General features: G+C 48.9%; 1 long non-coding RNA gene across 2 annotated transcripts in view; it reads right to left on the minus strand.

Moving 5' to 3' along the window:
* Positions 1-6,279: 6,279 nt before the first annotated feature.
* The window catches only part of LOC118577077, a 34,982-nt gene continuing 18,116 nt past the window's right edge, over positions 6,280-23,145 (minus strand). For both annotated transcript variants that reach the window (XR_004944160.1, XR_004944159.1), the window contains exons 4-7: positions 13,763-13,837; positions 11,991-12,158; positions 11,620-11,808; positions 6,280-7,825 (exon numbers count right to left, since the gene is read on the minus strand). This is a non-coding gene — a long non-coding RNA (uncharacterized LOC118577077). The remainder of the gene's footprint in view (positions 7,826-11,619; positions 11,809-11,990; positions 12,159-13,762; positions 13,838-23,145) is intronic.

The raw sequence follows: 23,145 nt of genomic DNA on the forward strand, positions 1-23,145 counted from the left end.
TGACCTCACTTCCCACTTCACAGGGAAATGGGAGTCATCAGAAAAGAATCCGGCCTACAACCTGCCTCTACCACATCCATCCCTCCATACCACAGATGAGTCCATTACTCTCTCTCCGCCACAGCAAAACTGACCCAAAAGTTTTATGTATTGATGTCTTTGGTATAAGTTAAGGGTTAGACTTATGTACACTGGAACCAGAGTTTGAATTTGAATCACGTTTGCATTCTAGCTCCATTCCTTACCATCTGTGTGACCCCAGGCAAACGACTAACTGCTCAGTTTTTCTTTCTCTCCCTCAAAGAGTCCGTGTAAGGAGTCACACACAGGCAGTGCCTAGAACAGAGCCCACCTGTGCAAGCTCTTACCTGGAGTCACTGTTATCGGCTGTCGTGACTAATGCTTTGACTACTTCTATCCATTCCTACCTTAAGCTTGCTCTTCCTTCCTGGGAGGCTTGCCCTCCTGCCCCGGACCTGGGGTTAAGGCTTTGCCATGGAAAGCCCATACCTGCCATGAGCCACTGCTCTTGTGATATGCTTTGATACTATCTGACATAACATACAGCATGGGATCTGTGTGTTAGAGGCCTGTCTCCAGGCTGGTAGGACCTTCAGAATGGGCCCTGTAAGAGGCCCCCAAGGTCACTAGTGGCATACCTTGTGAGGTGACTTGGGTACTCCAGCATATCCACTTACTCTCTTGTTTCTTGACCATGAGGTGAGTGGGTCATTTTACCACATTGTCCTGGGCCAGTGTCATCTAGACCTTGCGCCAGAGACTTGAAACAATTGCTCCACCCTGTCTTTGACTGGAACCTGCAAAAACTGTAAGCCAATCATTCTCCTTTTTCCCCTTTGGAAGCTAATTGTCTGCTATTTTCTAACAGTGATTAGAACCTAATTAAGACACTCCCTAACTATGCCCATGCTCTCCTGTGACCTTAAGTTAATATTTTGCTCAGCACTGCACTGAGGCATGTCATGAACCAGCCTTGAGGGCTGCTGAGAAGACTCCACGGGTGAAGACACTGGTCACCAAGCCTGACCACCTGAGTTTGGTCCCTAGAACCCAGTTGGTGGGAGGAGGGAACTAATTCCCACAAGTTGACCTCTGACCCATCTCTCCCTCCTTCTCTCCCTCCCTCCTCTCTAATCTAAGCAACTGTTCCGGCCACTTGCTCCCAGTCTCCATGCTGGACCCTTTTCTGACTCCAATTTCCACCCAGCACCGATGCTAATCTTTTAGAGGCCTGGTTGCACTTCACCACTCACCCTGATCCCTTCCATTCTGACTTCTCTTTAGGCTTCACTATCCGCCACAGTTCCCAGCTTCACATCCCCTCTGCCTTCCAATCCAACTGTCTCTTATCCAAAAAATTCGCTGCAAAGTCCCATGGCATGTCCACAGCCCTGTTCAGACCATAAGCCTTTCCTGAAACCGATCATTGTGTCAATGGCATGGATGGCTTCTGTGCTCGCTTCTGGAACTGACAGATACTTTTGGGTTAGTCTTTTTTCTGCTGCTGGATCAAAATGCCTAAGGCTGGATAACTTGTGAAGAAAAGAGGTCAATTTAGCTGACAGTTTTAGAGGTCCGAGAACACAGCCCTGCCTTCTGCTCAGCTCAGAGAGGGCCTTCTGGCTGTATCGCAGCATAACAGGTGGCCTCATACCAAGAATATGTGTGAGCTGGAGAAGGCGGCCACATGGCATGGAAGCAAGGGAGATCCTTTTATAACAATCCCTTCTCACAGGAACTAAGTGGAGTCCACCAGAGCACCATTCAGTCACCAGCCACCAGGCTCATCACTCAACACTGTCACCTGAGATACAAGCTTCCAACACAGAAAGCTTTGGGAGACACCCAAATGACAGCAACCCCCATGAGGACCAGCCCCGCAAATGGGGCCTTCTGCAAGGAGAGCCAGCAGTGTCTGCTGTCATTGCCAGGGTGGACATCAGCCTCTGTCTATGAATGTTTCTCTAGGAGTGCACAGCTGGATAGCAACCTCTCAGGACCCTCCGCAGCTGAGAATAGGGGAGACCGTCACAAGAGGTAGTCACAAGAGGTAGATAACATTGAGACCAATTGGATCCCACCTTTTTACCCTCAGAGACGGCCTATGCATGTTAGCCTACTGGGCCACTAAGATCTCCAGTAAGAGACACTCTCAGATCTCCCCTCACCCCGCCCCATTTACATGTTTATACATGTGTGGGAATAGTAACTCACCTCTGTGCCCATGCACATGGTAACAGAGGTTCACATCAGGCATCTTCCTCAATCTCTCTCCATTTTGTTTAAGATGGGGTCTCTCACTGAACCCGGAGCTCACCAATTCCACTAGGCTCCCTGGCCAGTGACCCCCAAGGAGCATCCTGTCTCCACCTCCCAGTAATTGGATTACAGGTAAACGCTGCTGCACCTGGCTTTTTATGTGGTTGTGGAAGATTGAAACTCAGGTCTCCATGCTTATGCAGCCAGCACATTACCCGCTGAGCCATCTCCCCAGCCCGGATCTGGCTTTCTTAAACCCCTTGTTTGCACATCCCCTTCCCCCGACACTCCCCTATACAGTTCACTTTACTGCCGCCACCAGGGGTTCCTTTGTAGGCTCATAACATCGTCCCAGACTTCAGTGACTTCCTACTGTTCTGGCCCTGGATACTTCCAGAAGCCACTTTCCACTTTTTTCTTCTAATTCCGAGTCTCCTGTGGGCTGGACAAGCGGTAATGGAGCCTAGCAAAATGACTCACAAAGCAGAAGAAGAGGGCAAGGGTCATGGGTACCCTCACGTGAGGAACCCGTGCATGTTCTGTGGCACTCTATCTTGATGGCTCTTCATCTTTGACCGGGATATTAGCGCTGTCAGGGGAGCCAAGTTCTAGACATACAGTATGCTATCTTACTCTGTCTTTGTTACATGTCAGCAGAACGGCAGAGGCTAGCTGGGTCAGCCTGTCCACCTCCATGTGGTCCCTGCCAGGGATCACCCAGGCAGCACCCAGAACCACCTGGGAAGGCCCAGGCAGGCTGAAATTTAAACACGGAAGATGTGGTTCAACAAGAAAGTCCTCTGTCACACCCGGGACAGCTGGAACTGTCAAGTGACAAAAAGATCAGCATAAAAACATTACAAAGCAGAACTCAAGAGGAGTTCCAGGGCAGCATGTGGCCATAGGGGTGTGTGTGTGTGTGTGTGTGTGTGTGTGTGTGTGTGTGTGTGTGTGAATATGCACTCATGCAGACACAGAAATAAAAGGGTGCCTCTGTAGAACACATGAATACATACAGAGAGGGCTGTGTATGCATGAGAAAGAGAGCACAGACTGGCCGACCTGAACCAAGGAAAGGTGCTCAGAGAACCCAGGCACAGCCCTGTGGGGCCACTGTCCAGAATTCTAGAGCAGAAGCTGTGGCTGCCACTGTGGTCTAGTATGTGGGTTTCTCTCCTGTCTATCTCCTGAACCTCTGAAGTATTCTGACCCATGGACGGGTCTGTGGTCAGATTTGTGGTCTCCCAGTGTGGTCTGCCACAGATCCACAGACAGACCAAGAGTCCAGAATCAGGCCAGGCCCAGGAAAATCAGATGACTGGGGCTGGGATGCACAGCCCCTTCGACAGCCTTTCAAGCGGGGAGAGGCGTTGGCGGCTCTTGTGAGTTATGACTTTTATTATGCAGAAAACAGGCACATTAACTTCAGGTCCTTTGAAGAATGTGGTCCTGTAATCAGAGTCTGTGTCTGTCCTGATGCACAGCGGCACTAGGCCAGGGGAGTGCAGGGATGAAATAAACATTTAGAGAGACAACTGCATTTGCAGATCTAAGAATTGAGTTATATGCATTTCTGACAGCTTCCTGAATCACAGCCCACGTCTCCGCCTGGCAAAACTGGGACCTGGCCCTTTAACTAGACTCCATTTCACATAATTAAAGACTCACAAAATTAAATGGCCTGCATGGAAAGTGGCTTTCAGTGGACTAAATGCCGGGAGCAATCTCCTCGCCGGAGTGGAGAAGTGACACCAGCGTGCAGATCGATATCATCTCTGTTATTAATATCAAAAGCACATTACTTTGTTTTTGCCTGGCTCCCCTCCAAGCCTCCGGCCCTGCCGCGGAGCAGCCATTTGCTCGGGCCATAATTTACTTTGGTGAGTTTTTAAGGTATTGTTTTGTCAGGACCAATCACCGTGACGTTATAAATGGCTGGGAGGACTTGCACTCTCCCTCTGTGGCATATGCAGCAAAATTAATTTTTAAAAGTTTCACGTCAATTACTCCTGTCCTTGAGTTATGCAAGGGGACAAAGGAGCCGAGACGTAAGGATGTGAGTGATCTCAAACCGATGAGGTAACGACACACAGAGGGCCGAGGCTGCAGACCAGAGCAGACATGACACTATCTTTAATTGATGCATTGAATTAAACAATGCTAAAGCCAAATAAATATTGACCACTTAGCAAAAGGACCATTGATTTTTATGATGGACAACAATGCCATCCTGCACTCTGCTGCTGGACGTTTGGAATTGGGGGTCTTGTTGATTCCGGAGCAGACCCTGAGCTGGATGATAAGGGGAGAGACCATACACTTAGTGGAAGTCTGCAACATGTGTGTGAATGTTCTCCATGTTTCTTGCCCTATCTGCTCTGATCAAAGTGTGTCATGCTGCTCACACTCAGTATTCAGCAGACCTCTGGCATGACTATGCCCGCTCCTGCTGGTGCAGCTATCACAGTGAGGTCAGAGGCCCCGAACATCCTTTCACCAGGATCTCCACCTGCTTCCTCTTCTGCCTTGTCCCAGAATGCATGGCTCACCTCGGCCCTACACACATCATTCACCTCTTGTTCTGCCTGAAAATCAGGGGAACACAGAGCCCTGTGCTAAAAGAAAGAACTAGATCCCCTACCAACACTCACCCAAGATGTTCCTGCTTCTATTCCAGACAACAGGTAGATACAGTCTCCCGGAAACTCCATAGGTAGATATTCGAATTAGACTTGAGGATGGACTTTCAGGAGGGAGCACTTAGAGCCAACAGACATTCAGGTCTAATTTTTTCATTCTCACACTCCCTACTGCCTGTACATCTCTACCCCAAACCTCCACTCCACCCCTCCTCACTCCTTCCCGGAGTGCAGACTCCAAGGATCCAAGGTTGAATACTATGAACATTGTCTTTTGAGAGGATCAGGCCATTTGGCATCAATTACCCCAGAGCCACCTGTCAGGATGCCTGCAGCTTGGAGGGATGAAGCAAGAACAGGGCAAGTGACAGCCTTGTTCAAGCCAGAATAGTCATCAGCTGTCTGTGTTAGGGTCGGCGATGGTAGAATCTGTATGGTCTTGAACAAACCCTTGACCACACTGAGCAAAGCAGACACTTCATCAGAGTCAGGGCAGAGTCTTTGTCTCAACCTGTACTCTGATGTCAGAAGCAAAGGTGGAGGGTCCCTTGCCCAGACCTCAGCACTTGATGAGCCACTCAGCTGCATTGGGCTCTCTTCCCAAAGGCACTGTGATACCTTTTATATATGTGTGGACACTGAGAATGGAGATTTCAGTTATTTACTTGTTTCTCCTTCTCCGTTCTGGCCATCCTGTGATTAAGGATGGAGATCTTGAGATGCTGTTTTACTTTTTTTTTCTTTCTTTCTTTCTTTCTTTCTTTTTTGTTGTTGTTGTTTTGTTTGGTTTTTCAAGACAGGGTTTCTCTGTGTAGTTTTGGTGCCTGTCCTGGATCTTGCTCTGTAGACCAGGCTGGCCTCAAACTCACAGAGATCCGCCTGGCTCTGCCTCCTGAGTACTGGGATTAAAGGCATGCGCCATCACTGCCCAGCGGGATGCTGTTTTCAGCATTTACCCAGAGGTTGCCAAGATCTTGTAGCCCTAGCCAATCTGCCATGCATACAAGGCAGTCGTTGTAAGAACAGGTCACAACACAGTACTCAGGGTGGCCTGGGCAGGAGACACATACCCCATGCAGAGCGAACACCAGGCCTCAGTCGACACTGGATTTTAATGAAATGAGAAGGGCGGCTGAGTTGGGTGGCAAATTCACTATTCCCCCACCAACACGCATTTACTGAAGCAACAGGCAAGACTTGGCCCAGAGATGCCTCAGCAAATAAGGCCATCTCCTTGACCTCAGCAAGTTCACAGCTGACTGGATATAATCTGCCATGTGTCTGGTCACACCACCCTGACACATCAGGTTAGTCCTTAGATGGCATAAAGAGACAGGACACTGTTTCAATCTTCTTTAACTTTTATTTGCACATGTCTCAGACAAGGAAATGAGCTTTTGAACGCACTCCTAGCTTCATGGGAAAAGATGCATAATTCTACATCAATAGATTAATTAAGGAAAAGAAAACAACAAGCAGGGATTGGAAGCATCTGTGACAAACAGATTTACAGTCATCAAAGAACATGTACAGGAACCCACAAAGCATCCTGCAAGTGTACATTTTCAAACACAAGTATTTACAAGATGTGTTCTAACTAGAATCCTTTTAACACTCTCTCGAGGTAATACAGGACCAGCTCTTGAGAGATATGTATTCAATTTTTGACTCTCACTGGCTATTGATTTTAGAAAACACTGAGGAACACCCTCCTTTGTGGAGCATCACCAGGAAAAACAGTAAGATACTTCTAACCTTGTTTGTTCAAAGGGCACCTGCTAACTTGGTGTTTTAGCCAATGACCCAGGTGCTCAAAAAACTCACATCAACCCAGAAACTATTTTTCAGGCTCCACCCCCAGACCAGGCTAGGGAAGGCTTGGGGTCTCTGAGACACATCAGAGTGAGATCTTAGTGTAGGAAGGACTCTTGGCCTAGTGGAGGGAAGGACTAGAGACACTATGTGTGCCCACAGTTGGAAGTGGTAATGACAGTGAGAATGTGAATTTATCCTGCTGGAAGGAAGAAAAGGGATCCCCAGAAGGGTGCATAGGAGCTGTGTCCTGAGGAGTGAACAGGGACTTTGCAAAAAGTATGGCATTCCTAGGAAGAGACATGGAGGTGTGAGGAGTGAATGGTGCTAGAGAAGACTTTTTTCAAGTGTGTGTGTGTGTGTGTGTGTGTGTGTGTGTGTGTGTGTGTGTGTGTGCACGCGAGCGCAGATGTGTGGGAAGTTCAGGATAACCTTGAGAGTTATCCTCAAGAACACTGTCCACCTCCTTTGAGACAGTGTCTGTCATGAACCCAGAACTCAATTATTTGACTAGACTAGCTAGCCAGTGTTAGTCCTGAGAAGCCCCCCAGTCCATCTCTCCAGCTCTAGGATTACAAGTTCACAGAACCATTCCCAGCTTGTTTGAGTGCATGCTGGAGCTCGAACTCTGGTCTTCATGCCTTTGTGCAGGCATTTCAATAACTAAGTCATCCCCTGGCTCTAGAGCTCTTGATGGTCTCTCTGTTCTCAGTACAAAAGGCAGAGAGACAGATAAATCAAGTCAGAGTCCTCCTTAGACCCAAGCCTCCCAAGAGCTGCTATTGTGCTTATGGGGACATCTAAAGCCTCTCCACGATCCCTGTGTGTTGGATCCCTACTCACCTCTAGGCCCCAGCCTCCTGCTGTTCCTGGAGTTGGTAAAGTTCACTCTCACCCCAGGGCCTTTGCACTTCCTGCTCACTGGGTATGGGATGTTCTTCATCCTGATGTTCCTTTGATTTGCTTCACCATACACAAATCCCCCTGCAGACGTCCCCTCTTGTAGCCTTCAAACCAAAGCAAATGCCTTGTGCTTTACTGACATCGAGGCTTGTATCATTCTCTAAAATCATCATGTCTATCCATGTGGTAACCTATGTGAAGACAATAGACAGGTCAGCTGGAGTCACTGCTGTGTTCCCAGCCCCCCCAGAAGAGCTCCTAGGAGATGTAAGGGCTCAGAAAATATTTGCTGAATGACTCAGCAAATGAATGAATGGAAGAAGGAATACAAGAACCAGAGACAAGCCGGGAGATATCTTTGGATGTCTGGAATGTTTGAGAAGCAGGGAAAACAGAAGAGGAGGCTGCTTTGCCTGCCAAGCCTGTCTGTGAGCAGGAAGACAGGCCGCTCTACAGTAAGGGACAGGGAGGCACTGGGGGGCATTGGAGTACATCCAAGTGGCTCCAACTCATCATCCCATGCCTAACTGCTCTTTACTCCACCGTGCAGGCATGAGGCTAGTGGGGAAAGAGGAGAAAATGTGGATGTGGTTGATAGAAACCTTAGGATCAGTTGGGCGCAACAGCCTACAGACCTTCCTCTCTTGATCATCTTGGCATTGAAGGGATGAGTAAGTTCAAGACTGAAGCCAGAAGGCATTCAGGACAACTCAGGCCAGGCTCAAATGCTCCCACCCCAGCCAGCTCTGCTCTTGCTTGCCCAGAGAACAATTCCCACCAACTGTTTGACATAGCTCCACTCTGTCCTCAAAGGCCAGTTGGGAAATAGCCTTCTAGAAGCTTCTGACTCTCCTGCCAGCCCTTGCCAAGCTGGGTTTGCAGGTCACCCCTTGTCAGCCTTTATCCCAGTCATGCTGACCCTTGCTTCTGAAATCAGCTCAGCCAATCACTGTGTAACCTCCTTCAATCTGTTTCTACATCCGTAAAATGGGGAAAATAATATACACTTCACAAAGATGTTATGAGGCTTCCTTGTGAGTCTATGCAGCTGGTGAGTGATGGGTATTTAATAAATACTAGACAGGATGGTGATGAAGAAGAAAAACTTCTGAATCGCCCCCAAATGCCTGGCAGGTGGTTAGGTGGGCGCTGGTGACAAAACCAAAAAACAAAACAAAACATGGCACCCGGAATCCAAAATCCTGTCTCTGACACGGTGGCTGTGATTTGAGCAGGTGTCAGACACCCTCGGCCTCTTCCCTTCTGCAGGATGGGGTCCTAGAACTGTCCTCAGAGGACCATGGGGATTGAATGTATTCAGCCATCTTTCTAACGAATAAAGAACTACAATATGTCAAACACCAGGCTCAGTACTAAGTTGGACTTCGGATGATCCAGGGTCTGATGTCTGTAAGGGGAAGTGGGGGTGGGGGTAGGGGGATAAGAAACAGCAATTGGGACAGTTCCGTTCATGCAGGCATGCAGGCTCACCCTCAGCAGCATCTACCCAGGGACCGCTCTGTACCAGCCTACGAGACAGATAAGTGAAACGCTGGCCCTAATGGCATTACTAATAATAGCTAACGTGCAAGAGTGTTGAGTATATGACCTGGGCCTTAAGTTCCTCACACTTCCCAAAACCCAGGTAGAACTGACTGCTGTCTCCCACAGTGGCAGCCAAGATTCTGTGAATTAATGCACTAGGGGTGTGAGGCAGAGACTCTGGTGTCTCGCATGTGGTCAATAAACAGGAGCCCTAATTCTATTTATCAGCTCAAGAGGTAACACCAGGCGTTTAGAGCCCTGAGTGTTTGATCTTGTTTAATCATCTAATACAGGCCGACAAGTGCTAAGACATGACCCACGAAGCCGCCTATAAACCTAAAAGCTTTGCATGTGTGGGTGCTTGCTGGTGTTTCATGGGGGCTAGCCAAGGAGGACAGAGGAAGGCAGGGAGCGGACATCTTGAGGCTGGATCATTCAGGAACACTTCTGGAAGGTGAGTCTTGTGTAATTTAAGGAGTAGGACAAGAGAGGCCATCGTCAGAGGGCAGGGGGAACCACCCTTCCTGCAAACCAGGCTGCTTCGGCAGCTGCAGAAGCCCCGATTCAAACAGGGCAATTTAAAAACATGTAAAAGGCATAAAGCAAGAGCAGCTGTGCACAGCTGCCGCCAAACGCTCCATCGCTGCCTTGCTGTGGACTCTAAATGACAATAAACCTTCCACCCCTTATAAATTAAGCAGACTTTCAAAAAAACCATATCTCCTCCTGCAACTTTTTATGGCTGTTTGGCAACTTTAATCATTTTGCAAAATGCAATTCCTGGCCATAAATTCTCTCCCAAGTACAGATTTAGGGAGATCTAGAGGACTGCGGCGGGTTGATAGGTAAGTTTTAATCTGACAAGGCCAAAAAGTCTATTAGATTTATAGGGAGGCAGCAGATACCCTGTAATTACACCAGGCTCGACCTCCCGGGAATCTCGAATGTGTGGGGGCAGGGGGGTGAGGGGAGAGAGTGGGAAGGAAGCATTTGGGGCAGCTGCCAGGGCAGGCCAGAAGCCCCATGGTTCAGCTCCCTGACCTGGCCTTTCCAGTCCAGGCCATGGTCACTTCCTGCACAGGCTCCCACTCCGGGTTCCAGGTCAATGAAGCCGGTAATTGATGCTCACACACATGCATACAGTATCCACTGTGCCTGTGGCTAGAGCCTGTTATGAAGAGGCCAACACTCTGAAGGAGGTCACAGATCCCTGAGCAGGGTGCAGAAAGAATGAAAGGCACCGGGTTTCATTCAATTACACATTCAACAAGCACGCCGCCCGCACTTGTGCATTGTGTCACCTGCTGTATAGGACAGCAGGACAGAGCCATAGACCGTGTGCAGGTTGTGCATTGCGCAAGACGTCCTGCTAAGGGGCACTGGATACAGGCTCCAGTTTTGGCCACTCTGTCCCAGAGAAGACCTGCTCAGTGTGCCCAGGGGTACGACACTGATGGCCCAGTGCTAAGGTGTTGATGATATCTCTGTAGCCCCAACTTTGGATCACATTGGGACAGAGGGGCCCTTGGTCTGTGAGCCAGCACAGAGTTTTAAAATGTATGAATGTGGCAAGTGCCTTTGCTCCCTTAATCTCGTCTTCCCCTTCCCTTCCTTCCATTTTCTTTCTTTTCCACGTGTTATCATTTTCCCTTTCCTCATGTCCAGAGACTAAATTTACATTTTGCCTGCCTCTAGAGTGAGCTCCAGACCCTTGGAGGGCTGTGGGTGGCAAAGGAGGAAGTAAAGGATGACATGGGACAGGAGGCAGAGCCCCTGGTAGTAGAACTGCCTAAGATGCTAGAGTCCTAATCCTGGAGACTGAGACTCCACTATGTCACTTGACCCATGAGGAACTAAGGCTGTGAGTATAGTTCATTACTAACCAGCTGACTTTACAACAGAGAGCTTGTCCTGGGTCACCTGTGTGGCCCAGTATTATCATGTGTCCTAGAGAGTCAAGTCAGAGCGATGCCCCATGAGATAGATGTGACCAGCCACAGCTGGCTACAGAGATAGAGATAGGAAGGGGCCCAAAGCCAAGGAAACCAGGACAAGGAAATGAAGCCACCCCTGATTGAGTTTAGTCCAGTGAAAGCCATCTCAGACTCCTGGCTCTCAGACCCCAACAGGATAAATATGTGCTGAGGCTATCACATATGGTAAGCTATTACCTCAGCCACAAAGAACCAATAATATTGAAGCTGAGACCTGAGGCACCAATAGACAAGTGCTTCAGATAAAGAGAACCACATCCAGTGTTATCCTCCATGGTCCTCATTCTGCCCCGAGTGTGCTGCAGTTAAATGTACCCACAGGAAAGTCATGTGAGTATTCAGGGGTTATGGAGGTAGCATTCCTGTGAGTATAGGGTACAGACAGATGAGGCTGTCAGAGGAAGCCAAGTCCCAGCTGAGTTATTTAGGGGAGTTAGTGACCAGACCTGGACCAGAGTGTGTCTGGAGCATCTTCTGTGGATTGTCTTCATCAGGAACTCTGGGTATTTGATCATACAGTGGCCATGACCCAGTCCACAGTGCCCCTGCCTTCCCCTGGTCAGAGTGGGGGCTCCTTGAGATCCATATTCCTTCACTCATACAGTGATGGTAGTCACTGCTTATCCTGGGTTATTCTGTAGGTTAGATGAGAAAGTTCACCAAACATGGAGACAGTGAGCAATTGGTACCAAGGAGTTACTGCCATCATTGTTAGACGTGATGGGAAGACTTTGTCACTCGAACAACCCCAGCTTGCCCTGGTATTCATACCCAGTACTATCCCCTCCCATATATGTGGGCAGAACCTGTCACTTACCTCTAATAGACCTGAAAAGGTGATGACATCCCTCCATGCTGTTCTCTCTTAGGTACAGGCTCTTGCTGGATGTCATCAGCAGCCATGCTGAAGAAATCCCCAGGCCAGTGACTATGGGTCACTCAGAGTTGAGGGTCTCCTCGGCAGACAGCCAGCAAGAGTGGGGCCCTAAAAGAAACAAAAGTCAGCTAACTGTAGAGGGTTCTTGAAAGCAGACACCCACCACTATCATTATACTGCCACCAGCATCACCACCACCACCATCACCACTGCCATTACCACCACCATCATCAACATCATCACTACCACCACCAGCCATTTGGACTACCTGATGATCCCAGCTGATCCTTGATGGAGCTATGTAAGATCCTCAGAAGAAGGACCAGATTGAGCCATCAACCCACCAATTTGAGGTCCCTTCTTAGAATCCACACAGAATAGACAATGAACCCATCCACTAAACACCAGTTCCCATTTTACAAGTGGAAACTGAGGGCTGAAAACGGGGTTCTAAAGTCACACAGCTGGTTAAAGGCACAGCTAGAGCCCAACCCATGACTCTCCAGTTCTAGAACCCTTGGTATTAGCCCCTACCAAGCTGCTTTTCTCTCCCCACAACAGCCTGCCCACCCATCCCCAGACCTTTAGGTGCCATTCTCTCCCTCTTGGTTTTTGTGTGTCTTCCTTCCCCGACTCCCTTCCTCTCCTCCTGCTCCCTTCACCACCCAAACCCCTGCCACGGGGCAGTCACTACAGAACAGGCCCTACATACCCGTACTTCTGTCCTCAGGGCCTCCCCTCTTGGTTCATCCCTGACAGCAAGTGGCCGTCTACATATCTTTGTTCCTCCTGGCCAGACCCGAGATACCCACACTGCTCTCCCCTGATGCCACCAGAGAGGCCGAGTTATCCCACAGGGCTATCCTACAGGGCTATCCCACAGGGCTATCCCACAGGGCTATCCCACAGGGCTATCCCACAGGGCTATCCCACAGGGCTATCCCACAGGGCTAGAGGCAAACTCTCTGGCAGGTCTCCAACACTCAGAGACAGTCCATGGCAGATGTCCCAAGCCACATCGTCTGGAAGGCAGAACTAGCATTAAGTGCCACCCTAGGCTGCTCTAGCCCCTCAGCAGTCCTCTGGCCCTACCGCCCTTGCCCTGAAGGAAAGAGGGGCTTCTTCAAAGATGGCACCAAATAAAATATAGATAAGCATTAGTCAAATGAAATTAATGCTTCCAATATTGTTTTAGGCTTGCGCATATGCATCAAGCATTTATGAAGTTGCTGTTTATCACGTGAGAATATTGCAGTTATATATTAGCTGACTGTCTGGTGGCCATCGAATGGCTCTCTCTGGACCCCAGGTCGCCCTTCACAGGCAAAGTCAGCCTTGGTGACATCCATCTTTTCCTCTGCTGAAACGTCCCCAGATACTGATAAAAGGCCTTGCCCCCAACAACATATGAATATTTAAATGACAGTTAATTATTCAGCATATAACAATATGATTAGCATCCGCTTTATTGCTGGCTGTGGGCCCAGCCGAGTCTTGCCCCACACTGAGGAGGGTGATGAAGAAATGCCAAAATGCAGGCAAGCCCCAGGTCTGTGGCATCTGCCGGGACCCGTTCGGTATTTGGGGGAAATGACCCTCAGGACATCCCCAGCTGCTCTGTGTCAAGCTGCATGTGGGGTCCAGGAAAGAAATCCAGCCAGCAGGGCCTCTGCTCACACAGTGCTCAGAGTCTGCCAGGAGCTCACACTCACCCTGCCAAGCACTCTGTGAAAGCATCACTGGATTCTGAAGCATCATGAAGCCTTGTCCTTGACAATCTTCTTCCTCTTAGGAATGAGGAAAATGAAATTTCAGGTGAATTGGCACATGCAAGGTCACACGGTGTGTGAAGGACCTGGGATTTGAACCGCTGACTCCTGAGAGCTTGCTCTACCAGCTACAAGCAAAGCTTGTGTGCCAGACAGGAAGCGCCGAGACAGTGGTGCAGGCGAAAGACCTCAAGACAGTGAGGCTGAGTTTGGGTGGAGGTGGGAGACGGCACTGGAGCTGGGCACTAGGGAATAAATGAACTTGGGGTGCTGAGGGGAGGGGGCATCCAGGCCAAGTGACCTCAACGAAGCAAAAGGTTATAGGGTGCAGAGGTGAGAGGCACACAAAGAGAATACACACATAAGGATTGGGGAGGAAAAGTACTCAGGGGAAGGTTAGAAGGAGTCAGGTTGTAACTGAGTCGTAGAGTGTGAGCACTGCCTGTGGGATGCTTGGTATACAAGTCATGATGGCATACGCCTTTAATCCCAGCACTACTGACATCCACATGCATGTCCTGACATGTGTGCCCCCACACACGTCACATACACACAATAATAAATGATATTTTTTCCAAGAAGGACCTCAAAGGGCCAGCATATAGCAGGTGATCTTCCTAAATCTATGTCATGTTTTCAAGATACATATCAAAGAGGTTCAAAAAAACTAGGCCTGCTAGCACATGCTGTAATCCAAGCCTTCAGGAGGCTGAGGCAGAAGGACCAGGTGATGCAGGCAAGCAGGGGCTACAGAGCAAAACCTGTTTCAAAAAAGAAAGGAAGGAAGGAAGCGAGGGAGGGAGGAAGAAAGAAGGAAGGGAGGGAGGGAGGGAGGGAGGGAGGGAGGGAGGGAGGAGGAAGAAAGGAAGGGAGGAAGGAAGGAAGGAAGGAAGGAAGGAAGGAAGGAAGGAAGGAAGGAAGAAAGAAAGAAAGAAAGAAAGAAAGAAAGAAAGAAAGAAAGAAAGAAAGAAAGAAAGAAAAGAAAGGAAAGCTGAAATAAATTTGGACACAATCCTGGTCACAGTAACACAAGCTGCCCAGACCCCAGGACCTTGTGAGGCCTGTCTACTCAGAGTCTCAGCAGCTAGCTGCCAGCAACCAGGACATTTCAGTTTACAACAAAACCAGAGATTGGGAGCAAGTAAAACGACTTCAGAAGGAAGTCAGTAAATTTAACAGAAAACCTGTACCAAAACAAAAGGCCCAGAATTTAAAAAAAAAAAAAAAAGTTAAGAGGGTGATTCTAGGTCTTAAAAGATCAAATGTAAAACATAAAAATGTATTACCTGATTAGAGTCTAGTTCAAATGTGTGTGTACACACGTTCATATGTGTGAGGCTGCACATGTACACACACACCACACAAATTCCTGTGTGAGGCTGTAAGTGTGAACGTTCACGTTCATAAGTATAAGACTGCACATGTGCACACCCACGTTCATTTGTGTGAGCTTGAATGTAGGCACACACATTTTCATATATGTGAGGTTGTATATGTGCACACACACATGTACATATGTATGAGACTGTACACATGCATGCACATGTTCATACATGTGAGGCTGCAGGTATGCACGTATTTGTGGTGTGGAGGCTAGAGTAGAACCTCAGGTGTAGCCATTACTCAGGTATCATCCACTTTGTTTAATTCATTAACTCATCTCTAAAGATTTATTTTATGCCAGGCGGTGGTGGTGCACGCCTTTAATCCCAGCACTCGGGAGGCAGAGGCAGGCGGATCTCTGTGAGTTTGAGGCCAGCCTGGGCTACAGAGTGAGTTCTAGGAAAGGCATAAAGCTACACAGAGAAACCCTGTCTCAAAATACAAAACAAACAAACAAATATTTATTTTATTTTTATTCATGCCTAGGTTTATGTCTATGTATGAAAGCTGCATGTGTGCAGGTGCCTGTGGAGGCCAGAAAAGGGCGTCTATCCCCTGGAGCTGCAATTACAGGTTGTGAGCTGCCTACACGGGTGCTGGGAGCTGAACTTAGGTCCTCTGCAAGAGCAGTAAGCACTCCTAGGCCGGAGCCATCTCTCCAGCCCCACCCACCAGTGTTTTAGACAGGGTCTCTCGCTGGCCTGGAGCTCAAGTAGGCTAAGCTGGCTGTCTAGCATGCTCTGGGGATCTGTCTGTCATCACCACAGACTTATTAAGATGATACTGGGAATCAAACTCAGGTTCTCATGCTTTCATGGCAAGCACTGAGCCATGCTCCCGGACCAGGGTCCAAATTATTTGCTTTAAACAAAATATATAAAAATCTTATTTTGGAACAATGGGGAAATGAGACTGAACTGAAAACTGATGTTTTGGAACTGCTGTTGATTTTCTCACCTGCAAAAGAGACACTGTGCCTTATTCTCGGGAGGAGCATTTGGAGATAAGAGGCACAGTATCCAAACTCACCTGCAAATGCTCTACCAAACAGAGTTAGCTGTAACAACGTGGCGAACAGTTTCAACAGACCAACCCTCCCTGCAGGCTTTACGGGTAATAATGACACCATTCTTCCAAACTTGTCCATAGGTTTGAAAACTTCCAAAATTAAAAGTCAAGGGTGAAGGAAGAAAGTGCAAGACCCAGACTGGCGGAAGCGGGGCTCAGCCAGCTGCAAGGACCCCGCCCAACCAATGCAGCCCGGCCACCCATGGCCAAGGGCTGAGTCACCATTGCAAGTGGTCCTTCCGGCAAAGGCTGCAAACCCAAGAGGGCAGAGGGTCAGGAGCCCAGCTGTAGGCCCACTTCCCCCAACACCCCTCTTGAAAAGGTCAGGTCCCTGGACATCAAGAAGGGCCCTGTCCCTGGGGAAGGCTGGAGCCAGAAGGGTTCTGTGAGGCTCACTAGGAGGTGACCACATGGACACTTGGCCCTGGGGACAAAAACACTCTTGTTTTTGCAGCGTGAGCTTTAGGTCCCTGGTGCAAGTGTCCTTTGGATCCTCGTCTACATGCTCCAAAGCATCAGCCAGCTACTCCCGGATGCAGGAGGACAGAGAAGAGCTGTCTGGACCATGTGTGCTTAGGGCTCAATACCAGTTGCATCGGCAGGGCCGGGTTCCCAAGTAGAACAGGCTAAAAACTATGGACTTTAGCTCTTGTTCAGAGATTCCCAAATGGCATTAATCTCTCACTGGTCAAGAGGCCTAAGACCAAGGAGACTCATGGTCCTTTCTAACAGATGCTTGTCCCACTAACTCACCCCCAAACCTTCCACAGCCCTTCTTAACAGCTCGAGCCATACAGAGTCAGAATGCCTTCCGGAAGTTCTGTCTGCTAAGAGCTATCTTTCAGCTTGCTATGGTTTGAATCCAGAATGTCCCTACAGGCTCATGTTTTAAGTACTTGGTCCCTGGCTTGTAGAGCTATTTTTAGGGCCGTGGAGCCTTTCAGAGGGAGAAACCTGGCAGGTGGGAGTAGTAATGTCACTAGAGACATACCTCTGTTCGTTATACCCACCCCTGGTTCCAGGCTAGCTGACTCTGCTTCCTGGTCTACCATCATATGAACGCAAGACACTTCACACTCCCACCACACAGGTGGAGCTGCCCACACCAGCCACTTCACACTCCCACCACACGGGTGAGCTGCCCACACCAGCCATTTCACACTCCCATCACATGGGTGGAGCTGCCCACACCAGCCACTTCACACTCCTACCACACGGGTGGAGCTGCCCTGCCATGCCTTCCCCAGAAATCTCCAGAATCCCTGAGCCCACATAGATCTTTTTCCTCATGAGGTTATCTCCACCAGGTATTTTGTCCCAGTGACACAAAAGTAACAAATATGCTCCTGGAACAAATTCAGCTTTTGTAGCACCACACTTACCTACATTCTTCCTTGTTTCATGAACTACACCACAATTCAGTAAGATGCAGATGTACTTTTACCCCACATCCTTCAAAATAACAGGCATTAGAAAAGCTGAGATGGGAGCACGACAGAGGGTGTTGGCAGGTCTGGAGAGTTGTGGGACCAATTGTTCTAAAGATAGTTCAATGTGTGTGTGTGTGTGTGTGTGTGTGTGTGTGTGTGTGTGTGATGCACATGATTGGGGTGAAGTGGGACATACATATCACAGTGTGAGTGAGTATGGAGGCCAGAGGACAGACAACCTTGAGATCCAGTCTTTACATTATTTTGTTTGATTGTTTTGTTTTGTTTTCCACTGAATACATCAGGATCCAAAGTTTATAGAGAGCCTCCTGTCTCTGCCTCCCGTCTCCTATGGGAGCACTGCGATCAGAGCTGCTCCGGATTTTATGTGGGCTCTGGGAAATCAAACTCAGATCCTTACACTGTACTAGAAATGCAGCTCACAGGGCTGAGCCCTGTGTACAAGGTGGGGGCCAGTGAGAACAGGATCTGCGTACAAACGGTCACTGTTTGAACATAGCTGTCACGATCCTTACTTCTCATCAACTCTTGAGATTTGTGTCTTTCTCCCAAAAGTCCTCAAGAAAAGGGAAAGGGAGGCCATGCCAGGGTCATCCACTCCAGCTGACTGCACCAGGATCCAACCATGAGAAAGAAACTCACCTCATGTAAACAGGGTGTGTGAGTTCCTTTTCTCTTGGCTGTGAGCAAACACCTGGCAGAAGGTTTAGTGGGTACAGCACATCATGACAGGGAGCCACTTCGTCTCTGTCACTCATGAGGTAGCTGGTCACACCATAGAGGCCAACCAGAAAGCAGAAATGACCAAGGAAGTAGGGCCAGGCTATTACCCTCAAGACCTTCACCCTGAAGAGACCTTGACCCTGAAGAGAACTGCTTCTTGCAGCCAGATCTTGACTCTTCTTTTTGAACCATTTATTCTTTTTTCAATAGTTTATTTATTTTTATTTTATGTGCACTGGTGGTTTTTTGTTTGTTTTGTTTTGTTTTTTGAGACAGGATTTCTCTGTGTAGCAGCCCTGGCTGTCCTAGAACTTGTTCTGTGGACCAGGCTGGGCTCAAACTCACAGAAATCTGCCTCTGCCTCCTGAGAGTGCGCATTGGTGTTTTGCCTGCATGTATATCTGTGTCCGATCTTAGAGTTACAGATGGTTTTAAGCTGCCATGTAGGTACTGGGAATTGAACCCGGGTCCTCTGGAAGAGCAGTCATGTGCTTTTAACCACTGAGCCATCTCTCCAGCCCCCAGCCAGGGCTTGACTCTTAAAGGTCCTAGGCTTCCCCCAGGTGGCACCACCACCTGGTAGCCAACTGACGTAAACATGAGCCTGTGGGGGATTGTCCAGATCCAAAGTGTAATGTGGAGAGATGCTGTTTCCAGTTACCCAGGCTGCCAGCAGCCCAGGGTCTGAAAAATCCTGGTTAAAAACTGCAGGCCTTGTGTTCTGTTTGACAGTGTACATGGCAGACAAAGCCTGGAATTTCACTGCTGTTGGTTGGCATTAAAAGAAATGGCCCTCTTGGTGCCCACTTGATGGTCAGAGGACACAGAAAGGACACACAGCAGGAGAGAGGGGCCCTGCCTTCAGTCACCTGTCCCTTGACTAAGCACCTTCTTAGTAAGCGCTGACCGAGAAGATACAGCCCCCACCCCACCCCTGCAGCCTGGAAACCCAGCATCACAGACAGCACTTAGATGACTACTGTGTAAGTGCTATAAAGAAAGCAGGACTGGCCATTTCAGGAGGTGCAGCAGCAAGCCCGACCCAGCCCAGGACTCAAGGCCCAGGGCAGATGCAGTCCCAATAGTTAAGGTCTGCATCCATCCCCAAGAGTAAGGCCCAGAAACCAACCCCAGTCTAGTTGTGCAGCATTTATATATGCACACATTTACTTATAACCACATATTTTTCTGTCTGAACATATGCATACATATTTGTAGATGTATTTGTATAGCTGTACATATAGATGCTCTGCATGGCTACTGGAGTTCACGTTAACCATATAGGAAATTCTACGGCATTCTCTTTCCTTTAATCTCTTTATGATCACTATACACATAGGACATCACATTTATTTTCTATATTCATTTATTTACGTGTGCATGCAAGTATGTGCATGCATGCACATGCGTGCGTGCGTGCGCCATGTGAGGTGGTCAGAAGACAGCTTGCAGGAGTTGGCTTTCTCTTTCTACCACATGAGTTTTAGGGACTGAACTCAGGTTTGGTGACAAGCACCCTTACCCACTAAGCCATCTCAATGGTCCAGGAAGCCATGTTTATGATGTGTCCAGAATGACCAAAGCACGTAAGAGTCCTGACCAGAACAAGACGCAGCCATCACGCATCCTGACGTAGGATGCACCCACTGCACCCATCAGAGAGTATGTATGGAATTGTCATTCAGGGATGTGTCCACGGGACTGTGAAAGAGGCGTGAGGATATGGAAGATCTCAGTGCATGTCAGCATGAGCATGTGTGTGTGCATATGTATGTCAGCACCCTGAACTCGGGCATACATGTGGAAGCTCTGTGTTCTGTGAAGGGGAGGGGATGGGCGCACCTCATTTTCCTGGGTTGGCAGTTTTGTGGTTCCATGCCTCTGGGACTCAGACACTTGCTACACGCTCTGGTGTTCCTTACAGCCGTTTTGCCTGCAGCGGTCACACAGTTGAAAAATATGGGTCCGTGTGCCTGCTAGGAGAGTCTGCAAAGGCAAACAAGTAGGACTCATGGCCATTTTGCAATTCCTGCTCATTAGACATGTCTGGGGCCTTGCGAGTGAGCTCTGAGGATAAATAAGTATAAATATTATATTTGCCTCCAGGTTATCTTTAAAAATGTATTTCCCTCTCCTTCTACCTATCTCCCAGCCCCCACCAGTAGCTGTCAGAGCCTCCCAAAAGCTCCCGGGTGTCAGAAATGCCACCCAGAGTGTCCAGAGTCCTTAGTGAGTGGCTTGCTTCTTCTAAACCGACTCCATGGTCCTGTTCATGGGTGGCCAGAGGCAGCAAGTTACCCTACAGATTTTCTTGGTGCCCCTGGAGCAAGAAGAAAAAGGTGTGACTGACACCTGGTGCTGAGTAGCCAAGCTTCAAGAAACACTACAAAGAGGTGACAATGGGCTTTGTCCTTGCTGGCGGGGCTTGGATAACATGAACAGGGCCACACAGGAACTAGGGACATAGCAAGATGTACTCCTACCCGGCACGGTGCCACTGTGTGAAAAAGCCTGAGGTCCCCACAATGGAGCTAAGGAGATCCAGGCCATTTTCAGTGTATGGGCCACTTGTTAAGAGAGCAAACCCAGGGCCAAGCATCCTGGTAGGATGCTTGCTTAGCATGCACAGAGCCCTGGGGTTGGTCTCAGCGGCACAAAAATTAGCAGGTGGGGGTGGGAGGAGGGAAGAGAGGGGGATCTGCAATTAGTATGTAAAATGAATAAAAACAATCCTAAGAAAATAAATGGGAGTGACTGTGCATACCCATAATCCCAGCACTCTGAAGCTCGGTATCAAGGACATCCTAGGGTACATAGTGAATTTGAGGCCAGCCTGGGCTACATGAGACTCTGTCTCAACAGGAGAGAGAGAGAGAGAGAACCAACACCAGAGAGCCCTACTCACAGAACTCAAGGAAAAGAGGATGTTGGGAAAGAGGACATGTCTTCTGCCATGCTCTGAGCTACCTGAGCAGGGATTTGGGGAGTGGGTATTTTTAGGCAGCTGCACATGCAACGTGGTGATTTCCCAGGTTGACAGTCACTGAGGTGAGGTGAAAAAGAAAACTGGAATGAGGTGTGGGCCCAGCTCCTCAAGCTTCGGAGGGTGGTAAACCCCAGAAGTTCACTGCTTCCTGTGTCCTCTAGGAGGCCCTCCCTGTTTTTCAGGGTCCCCGTAAAGAGGCCACTCTTTCTGCCTACATCAGCCTTTCAGTGATCCAGAGGAAAATACGGCCTGAAGCTCGGTTTCTTCAGGCTGGGAAGACTCCATCCTGCTTCATGGGACAGTATCTCCTCACTGGCACAGCTCCCAGCTGGTGTCTTCAAAATGGGCCCATCTGCCACTGCCATCTCAGATGTGGGACACCGTGGGGTCTGCTCATCGTGCAGCCAGAACAGCGGGTCGTGGATTATCCCAGTCACCATAGGAGAAACTATCTTCCTTCCTTCCCTCCCGTCTGCCTTGGACTCAGTAGGTAGAGTCTCTAGGGCAGGCGAGGTGGCACAGCAGCATGACAAATGTCACCCCCAAGTTGCATGGCAGTAACAGCTACCCGTGACTAGTTTAAACCAGTCTTAACAATGCTGTCATCAGTGCTTGGCTTATCCCAGGTTTGGACTATGACACAGGAAGTCTGTAGGACACTTCAAAAAGAAACAGATAGCGGAGCAAGGTGGAACACGGCTTTAATCCCTAGCTCCCAGGAGACAGAGGCAGGCAGATCTCTGAGAGTTCAAGGCCTGCCTGGTCTATAGAGAGAGTTCTAGGACAGCCAGGGCTACATTGTGAGACCCTGTCCAAAAAGAAGGAGGAGGAGGAGGAGGAGGAGGAGGAGGAGGAGGAGGAGGAGGAGGAGGAGGAGGAGATGACAACTGGCACCATGAACAGATGATTGGAGCCTTGAGCCTCAGATGTAGCCATATGATTGGTCCAGCCACTGGCACCTGCTGAAGCCATCTTGCCAAGATGAAAGGAGACATAACCCAGCTTATGAAGGCAATAGGGTGAAAATCTGGGAAGAATCTCTCTCTCTCTCTCTCTCTCTCTCTCTCTCTCTCTCTCTCTCTCTCTCTCTCTCCCCCTCTCCCTGGATACATATGAATATGTATGTACATATGTGTGGAGAGGCCACGGGCAAACACTGAGTTTAGTTTTTTGAGCCAAGGTCTGGAATTCATCAATTCAGCTAGACTGACAGAGCAAGCCCCAGAGATCCTTCACTCTAGGCCTCTCAGTGCTGGGGTTACAGAGAGAGGTCACCAGGGTGGCTTTTACAGGAGCCTTGGTGATCGGCACTGGGGTACACATGCCCACACAGCAAGCCCTTTCCCAACTGAGGCATCACCCCAGCCCACTGGGAAGACACCTGTAGGTGGGGGGTTCTCAACTTCTTGGTCCCCCCCCCTACAAGGTATTAAATGGGCTTTTATCATCTCAACTTCTTTTAGCTTGAGATTCTTCTGATTGACAATGAAGCATCCTTTACACTTCATCCTCTCCACACCTCCATGCTCTCATCTATAATCTCATCACTGAAAGAGTGTTCTAAGGACTGAAGGAGACGGAACCTGCCTTGCACATGGTTAGCAACCGTTACAATTAGAAATCATTACTGTTCGTCCAATCTCTTCACTCCCTTTAAACCGCCATTTCTCCCAATCACTTTAGCCCAGGCCTCGCAATGACAGAGAAAAAGGAAA

The sequence above is a fragment of the Onychomys torridus genome, chromosome 2 (genome assembly GCF_903995425.1).
Source record: "Onychomys torridus chromosome 2, mOncTor1.1, whole genome shotgun sequence".
Lineage (NCBI taxonomy): Eukaryota > Metazoa > Chordata > Mammalia > Rodentia > Cricetidae > Onychomys > Onychomys torridus.